Source organism: Dreissena polymorpha, unplaced genomic scaffold (assembly GCF_020536995.1).
Source record: "Dreissena polymorpha isolate Duluth1 unplaced genomic scaffold, UMN_Dpol_1.0 chrUn019, whole genome shotgun sequence".
Lineage (NCBI taxonomy): Eukaryota > Metazoa > Mollusca > Bivalvia > Myida > Dreissenidae > Dreissena > Dreissena polymorpha.
The window spans coordinates 144,036-152,800 of NW_026273333.1; the positions used below are offsets into that span (position 1 = coordinate 144,036).

Here is an 8,765-nt window from a genome sequence, read left to right on the forward strand (position 1 = left end):
TGTAAAAACATCGTGCTTCGCTTACAGACGCTTACAAATACTGTGGCGCATTAGGGCGTTAACGACTTAAAGTTGTACAATAGTTCGGGTGTTAACTACGTGTTGTCTATTTGTGGCGGTAAAAAAAATAACGCTGAATGGAGTAACCATGCACACGTACCAACGGGTTTGAAGTCAAAGCTACATTCTTATTATTATAAATAATTTAGAATATGCCATACAATCATACATAAACATACATTTAACAAAATATGTTATTTTAGTTCAGCTTAAGGCCTTGCTGGATGTTGAAAAGCCAATATACATGTTGTGCAATACTTTGAAGGGCGTGGCTTTAGCAAGTGACAAATCTGACAAAAAGATACAGTGACCGGATGTTAAGTTTAAAAGTACGCATACATACGACTGAGAAAATCATCATAACAGTATGAAAACAAGTATGGTTGAGTTCTTATGTCTAAATTGGGACCGTGCTCTGTGATAAATGGGTTTAATGTATCTGCGTAAAGTGTCGTACAAGATAAGCGTGTGCAGTCCGCACAGGCTAATCAGGGACGACACATTCTGGCTTAACTAGATTTTTGCTAAGAAGAGACTTTCTTTCAACAGAAAATATGATAAAAGCGGAAAGTGTCGTCCCTTATTAGCCAGTGCGGACTCCACAGGCTAATCTTGGACGACATTTTACGCACATGCATTAAATCCCCTTTTCACAGAGCATGAACAATATGTTTTCAAACACTGTTATATATACTTGATTCTTTAACAAGGGAACCATTAGTTTTCCGAAGCCTGTCGAACAGTTAGTAAAAAAGCGAGTCATTTAAAAAAAAACAATAAGAAAAGTACAATGCACATATATAAATCTATACATATTTATTAAACTGTAGTTTTTATTTCATATAATGAAGTATTTAAATAAAATATGATTTTAAATGAGTAACTCACTTCTTTATCAAATTAATATCTATGATAAGTCCGCAGTCAAAATCATTTGGATTTAAGGATCTGCAATGACACACATTTTGAGAGTCCATCTTACAGAGGTTTTATGAAACAGCCATATTAAAGTCCCAATACCAATTTGAATTGCCGAAGTGTTTGTATCTTAACAGCACTCACGCTTCAGCATTATAGACTGAGGATAAGAGCTATGTTAGCGCCCAGAGTAGCATGAGTGCCTGCTGGGGCTGTACGGTTCGTGTTGTGTTTTTCACCTGATTGATCCGAATTCAATCTTCGTTCCGGGCGCATGTGAGCTTGGTTGGTGGTTACCGGACAGGTAGGGTTTCCTCCGGTAATCCGCCCTCTACCCCCAACACACACAGCGCAAACCTGAACAAAATTGAGTATCTTTCATAAAAAAAACAATTGTAAACAGTAGCTATAAAATCGAAAAATAGTTAAAAACTTCCTGTGTCTAGTTAAGTACATTAGGTACTAGTGTCGGGACACTCTCCGTGTCGTCCCATATTGCAGGCTCTGATGTACTTCACATACCTAGAAATACACACACAAACACGAACAAACAAGAAACACACTAATCATGCATGTTTTCGGTAAAAAGTCATTTAAGGCGATTTTGTTTAATTGTTCTGACTCGATTTTGCACATTGCGGATTTTTTTTATTTCGTGTGTAGGCACACACATACCGCTATTCATATGAACAAGTATTTATGGCCAAATTTATAGAATACCCTTTTCAAATAAACTTTAAATTGAACGGATGAGTCATCTCTTTAAAAGGAAAATGCGGTCGTTGATTTAACGACAAAACGTTGTAAACATGCATCGCACTTTATCGCATTCGTTTATGTATCTATTTCAGGCTATTTGGTGAATAGGTGTATACAACCATTATATGCCAGAATGATTAGTTTTCTACAGATCGAGAGTTTTGTATAGTTTAATAACTGCATGCTTGGTAGTATGATTGTTTTCATATTACGGTGTAGAAACTAATAAACGAATTTTTGTAAGAAGCACTTTTGTTAGTCGTATGATATCATATTTTGAAGCATTTATTCACATATTGTTCGACGCTCGAGCAAATTTCATGCATATGCATTTTGTATCGCACTAAAGAATGAAATAAGACTAAAATTATGTGATATCTGTGTCATTTGCAATGATCATTTAATGTACGGTCATATAAAACAGATATATTTGCTTTTGATTTTTTGTAGTTCACTTTAAAATTTCATTGGTTGTGTCATGTTATAAAAACGTCCGATGCGCGTTGTTCATTTGTTCAATATGTGATTTTTGTTTCTTGATTCTTAAGTTCTGAAATGTTTTATCAAATCCCAAAGGAACTTTCATTGGTCTTGTAATGTTATTTAAACATCGTATACGCGTTGTAAATTTGTACCATACTAATATTTTAATATCCTCGATAAGAACTCGTTTAAAAGCATACCGAATAAATCCTAACTCATGTCTGGGGCTAAATGTCTTATCAATCCTATCTTGACATACAGTTATACGGATAATTTACTGATAGTCTAAGAACCGTATTGATGTAAGATGCAGATTGCACAGACGTCAGCTATAGAAAGTAATAATATTCTGGAAGGTTTCAACAAACTCCAATCATATTGTTTTATATTTACTACGTGGTTAATTTCGTACAAATATTGAACTCCTTAAACCGTTAAGTGTTTGTACCGACGCATCATTAATTATTTTGCTATTAAAACGTATTTATACATCAGTATATCATTATATCGCAATAAATATTTATATAAATCATAGCTTGTTGTCAATAATACGGTTTACCTTTCAAATATAAATCCATGTGTCTGGACAATGGTATTACTGTTCACATTAACGCGATTTTATTTCCGTCCTTGCAATATAATGACAACTTCAGAAAAAGAAAGTGTCGGTAAACTGATACTGTATCTAAAGAACATTCCCACATTGAAGATCGAATCCGTGACTTGCCGGTCGTTATGCGGACGCCATATTCACTACACAACGGCGACCTTTAAAAGCTACAGTAGTCGGAATTGCAGACACACTGGATGACCTCGCTGGAATGTCAACATGTGCTGACGACTAACACAATCTTTTTAAAATCGAACATCGAATACAAATGAAAACCATCATTGCGAGCCACGTTTGTGCATCTCCTGCATCAGTTACAACAAACGTATATATACTGCAAATTTTATATTGAGTACACTGTGAAGGCCACATTTATCCGTACCAACTTGTATGGGACAATATGGGACAATAATTGTAAATATCTAGATAACATAAGCAGATCGCTGTTAATCTGTAATAAGCATATTTAAGCAAGTGCCGTTCAGAAAGATTAAAATTAAATAAAGTTTGAATCGAATTATTAACATAGTTGTATTGTAATACTCATGATGTGAAGGAATAATAGTACATATATGGGCATTATTGATCAAGTATATTATTGATAGTATTTGCAGCATTATAATGCGCACTGCTTTTATTATCAAAGAAGGAAAGGTAGAATTAAATGTTTATAAAAGTCGTAAAACTTGTATTTATGGTCGTTGAAGGTATATCTTTATTAAAATATCGCTGACTAATATTTATCTCGTACGAGGAAATACGAGTAATTAGATTTTAAAGAGAATGCTTACGTTCGTTATCATGAAAATTAACAAATACACTATTTTACTATGTACATATGATGGAATATGATACAGAAGTAGATGATAGTGTATATGTCTTGCATCATATTTACAAAAAAATTAAGAAATAACACGATACACAACTCGCATGCCCCACTTAACATCGATAAGACAGTATTCATAACTGAAATCTTCACGGAGTAAATGGCATTTTCCCTGCAAAGTTCACGGACCTCGATACCATGAATCAATAAAAGGTATGAAAAAAAAATTATTACCGTGCGTGCCGTTGTATTATGCATCAAAACTAACTATCCAGCGCCGTTTGAAACTTTTGTTTACATACATTTCAACTAACTGACGTTTTAAACACACGAGTGATTTCTTTGGTCCAATTCAAAGGTCTGTCTTTACAACTGGAGATTTTATTCATAAATACTGTATGATCGTTGTCAAGTATGTCAAGCGAATTGTGTATCGTGTTTTTTCTTAAATGTTTACCAAGCATTCGTAGAAATATAACAAGATATATACATGTCCAGAAAGGAAATTCATTTATGCGTTGAATAAGACCGGGTTCATGAAAATCGCTGAAAAATTGATGAAGTAATGGCTGGTCTACGCGATGCTTCCCGTTTTCGGGTGATTTCGAGTTGGATAACTTGTTATATATATATTTGATGGTGAAATTGTTTTTTCAGAAAAGTTGATTTTTCGTTATTATAAGATTATTTATCATTCAAAATAATGTTTTCACTAATTAATATCATATCCACACGATAACCACATGTGCTCAAGATATAACGTTTAAAGCTTGCGTTGAGGAACGTTTGACACACTAATACATTTGCCTGTTGGTCAAGAAGTAAACTGCACCATTGTAAGTAGACTACTTCGCAAGTTTGAATAACGAGTGCAATGTGGGGATTATTGTACGGGCAGAAGAAAACTAAATGTTCAACAATATTGTCACACCATCTTGAGCACTTGTGATACTGTTCCGCGTATAATCTTGATACCATACGGTCTATCGCTCTATTTAATGAATTCATTATGGGCAGCAACTCTGGATGAGTTTTCAGATTGCACAAGGCACATTTGGTTTACCGTCCTTCGGCAATAACTCGGACAAACTTGGTCTTTAAGTGCATATTAACGAGTACCTGGTTTCTCTGGACGGATTAGTCACGTGTCTCATGCAGAGCTCCAGATAAGGATTTAGTCTAAAGGGCATGACACCCCCTGATATTATTTTTAAAGCGTATTTCCTTTTTTTCAGCCATAAAGGGTATTTAGAAATATTAAGGGTTATATTCCATTTCCATAGAAAACTGACAAAGTGAATCGCGTGTTTACTCTAGAAATATTTTTATTTGTTATTTATATTATTAAATGCAAACAGAATGAATTTAAAATGACGATATGAACATACTTTCTTTTAAAATATCCCCGCAGGAGGCGCTGGTCGCTTAAAACGTCCCTTATTTGATCCACAAACATGATGGGTCGTCATTTTTATGTCCCCCACCACTATAGTGGGGGACAAATTGTTTTTGCCATGTCTGTTGGTCTGTTTGGTCAAACTTTAACATTCGCCATATTTTTTGCAATATTGAAGATAGCAACTACATATTTGGCAAACATGTGTATCACATGGAGCTCCACATTTTGAGTGGTGGAAGGTCAAGGTCAAGTTCATCCTTCAAGGTCAAAGGTCAAAAAAAGAAAGACAAAAGTCAAAGTGGCGCAGAAGGGGACATAGTGTTTCTGACAAACACATTTCTTGTTATTACAAGCTTATTTTGATTGACTTACTTTTGATTCAAAGATTAACTTACACTTGAAACTCAACTGGATTATTGGTTAAACCGGTTACGCACTTTAATCGATTTAGCGTTTTGGTACGTACTGGGTCGATTTTCAATGCGTTTTTTTATTTTGTCAATGCGTAAATACGCAGATACGCCTCTTATACCTCAGTCACAAATGGACATCGATCACCGTCTGATCAGCGGCCAACGTATCTTTCCGCTCATCGCACTGGCGACCGGCCGATGATCGCACGGGAAAAGGGGCCAATTTGAAGCATCGGGCGGCGTCCGGATTAATTTTAAGTCTCACTTAAAATTTTACCCGACGTCGGGCCCGGGAAGGAATCAAGTTGAGATCGAAACAAGATCACCGATCGACGCACGGGTAATCGGTTGGCGATCGCCCGACATCGGATTCATTGAACGTGTATCGGCCAAAGTTAAAGTATTTCCCAGAGGCATATGCATCGGCCGGCGACCGTCTGATTTCCAGAGGGCCTCCACACGATGCCCGACGGACGCCGGACGATGCTCGTTATGATACACGTACAATGAATCCAATGTCGGGCGCACGCCGGGCGATAACCATTCGTTGATCGTCCGATATTTGTTCGATCTCAACTCGATTCTTTCCCGGGCCCGATGTTGGGTAAAACAAACAGTGATATAACAAATTAATCCGGACGCTGCCCGATGCTACAAAATGACCCGATGTGCGTGCGATCATCGGCCGGCGCCAGGCCGATGAGCGGAAAAAACGTCGGTCGCTGATCGGACGGTGATCGGTGTCTATTTGTTACTGAGGTTTTAAGCTTTGTAACTAATCAGACGGCGGAAGACTCCGACATGTGTCCAGTCTCCCCGATACCTGGAGATCGGACATATCGGCCGGCGACCGGATTATTTGTGAGCGAGACGTTATCTAGAGCTCTGGTCTCAAATGGCAAATAAATCTATTAATCATTCCAATCACTCAATTATTATTTAACCTATTTTACCTTAATAATGCCTTATATTTTTATTTATAATTTTCAAATTTCTATTATCATATTTATATTTAAAACTGTCCGATAGTATGCATGATGTTACATTACTTTGTTAACAATGCTCACGCTTTATCTCGGAATATTTGTTTGTTTCGTGTGTACATCACTTAAGCCGACGTTTTTAAAATCAGAGAGAACTGGTTGTTTCACACACAAAAACAAAACAATTACTAAATTCACACACATTACATTGTTAAATAAACGTATATTCAGAGATATTTTCGATTAAGTGAATAGTTGAAAGAATAAGCGTGTTAGAAGTTATCGAGTAAAGATTGTCAACTGGATCGTTTACAACAGTGCCCGCCCCATCATTGCGGCAAACAATCCGGTAGTAACGGCTACCAGGGACACTGTCACGTGACCAACTCTGTTGCAGTAGTCAGAATGGCAGATGCACTCGATTATGTTGGTGTGTGTACATTTGTCAACGAATACATTGACAAAAGATGGACGTCCCCTTGTGATAACTGAAACATATTTTGTATTATTATACGATACAAATTACCACTGCATCAAAAACATCTCAGAAGTTGATTACTTACTTTCATTGACTCTGATATTCGCGAAAGGAAAACAATTTTCGTTGAGAGTAAGGCAGACAAAAACAGATTAAACATTTACATTGCTTTAAAGTTGTTAGTAAATGGTCTCTGGTCAAAAACCTATTCAAAATGCGTCAATACACTTGGAACCTGCGCCGACAATTATATAGTATTGTCAAGTTTGATTTAACAGTTTAACAATGAACTACGGCGTAGACAGGTGACAAAAGTAACTGTTATGCTTACCGCCATTGTTATGCACTTGTGTACATGCCACACATCCGCTCACCCATGACAGGGACAAATTTCGGGAGCAGCTATCGGCGGGAGAGGTGCCCGTGCAGACGTAGCATTTATACGATGCCACTTGTTTAAGATTGACTATAAAACAAACAGTACAACAATAAAAATCATGTCTACTCGACACCAATATGCGTTTTCAATGGCTTTGAATAAAGTTAGATGTTCAGAGATGTGATACATCCTGCACGTGTTGTTGCTCAGTGTTGTTCAATGAAATAAGCTATTTAAACAAGAGCGACATCATCGCAATGAGTCGCTCACCTATATTCGATTTGGTACCCTTTATTTATATGAGGCGCGTTCTGAGAAAACATGGCTTAATGCATGTGCATTAAGTGTCGTCCAAGATTAGCGCTAATCAGGGACGACACTTTGCGGCTCAATTTCAATTTTGCTAAGAAGAGACTTCATTTAAACGAAAAATGTCATAAAAGCATAAGTGTCGCCCCTGATTAGCCTGTGCAGACTGCACAGGCTAATCTGCGATGACACTTTACGCACATGCATTATGCCCAGTTTTCTCTGGACGGGACTCATATAAGCTCGTATAATGTTTTAGATTTTGCATACACACAAGAAGACCTAAAAATTAACATAGGGGCGTGCCAAACTTTGATCATGTCAAGATTTAGATATTATTATAAGAAATTTGGAAGAATAGCACTGTTCGACTTTACATGCCAAATACCAAGCACCATAGTGGTAAAAATTTGTAACGATAATATTTGCAATGCTTCTATATACTATGTGGCCCACTGGACCGAGGCCAGTTTTTACTCCAGGGGAATTTGAATGCGCTCTGTTCTAGGTCACTACATGATGCTTTCGACCAAATCTGGACTAATTAAACTTGTATAGTTTGCCAGATATACATATACAACATCTTTCCATTATTGCAAGGGCAATTTTGATCCTAGGGGCATGATTATACCATACTTTGGTAGATGAATATAATCTGGCATTACATACCACATTCTAAACCCATAAGCCGTGTGGCTTAAGAGGCGTATTTTTTACCACATACACATGGACGGAAAAGACGTAAGCTCCCGATCGGAGTCCATTTCTACCAGAGGGCATGATTTGAACAAACGTAGTAGTTTTTTTACACATACATAACATGGTGGTGTTGCCATTTTAGGAAAGATATGTCTTCTATAAACAAATAAAGAAAACAAGGTACCTCCAGTTACCCCCATGGCGAACATAGTTTTGACATCAATGTCATGATTTGAACAAACTGTGATGAGGACCACTACTCAATGTTTCATTAAAAAGACTAATCATCTGAGTATTGCTGTTTCAGGTGAGCTATTATGTGGAAAACATGTACATAGTCAAGTATGATTGCACGGGCATGATTTGAATAAACTAGCCAGAGGACCACTATATATTGTTTAATAGCAAATACCATACATCTTGCCTTTACGGTTCTAGAGCAGACATTA

At 36.9% G+C, this 8,765-nt stretch overlaps 1 long non-coding RNA gene across 1 annotated transcript; it reads right to left on the reverse strand.

The window, feature by feature from the left end:
* Positions 1 to 6,642: 6,642 nt before the first annotated feature.
* On the reverse strand, positions 6,643 to 7,399 carry LOC127863603 (uncharacterized). The gene is made up of 2 exons (XR_008041114.1): positions 7,261 to 7,399; positions 6,643 to 6,939 (listed from the first exon to the last, which is right to left on the reverse strand). It is a non-coding gene; the product is annotated as an uncharacterized LOC127863603 (long non-coding RNA).
* Between the last annotated feature and the right edge of the window lie 1,366 nt (positions 7,400 to 8,765).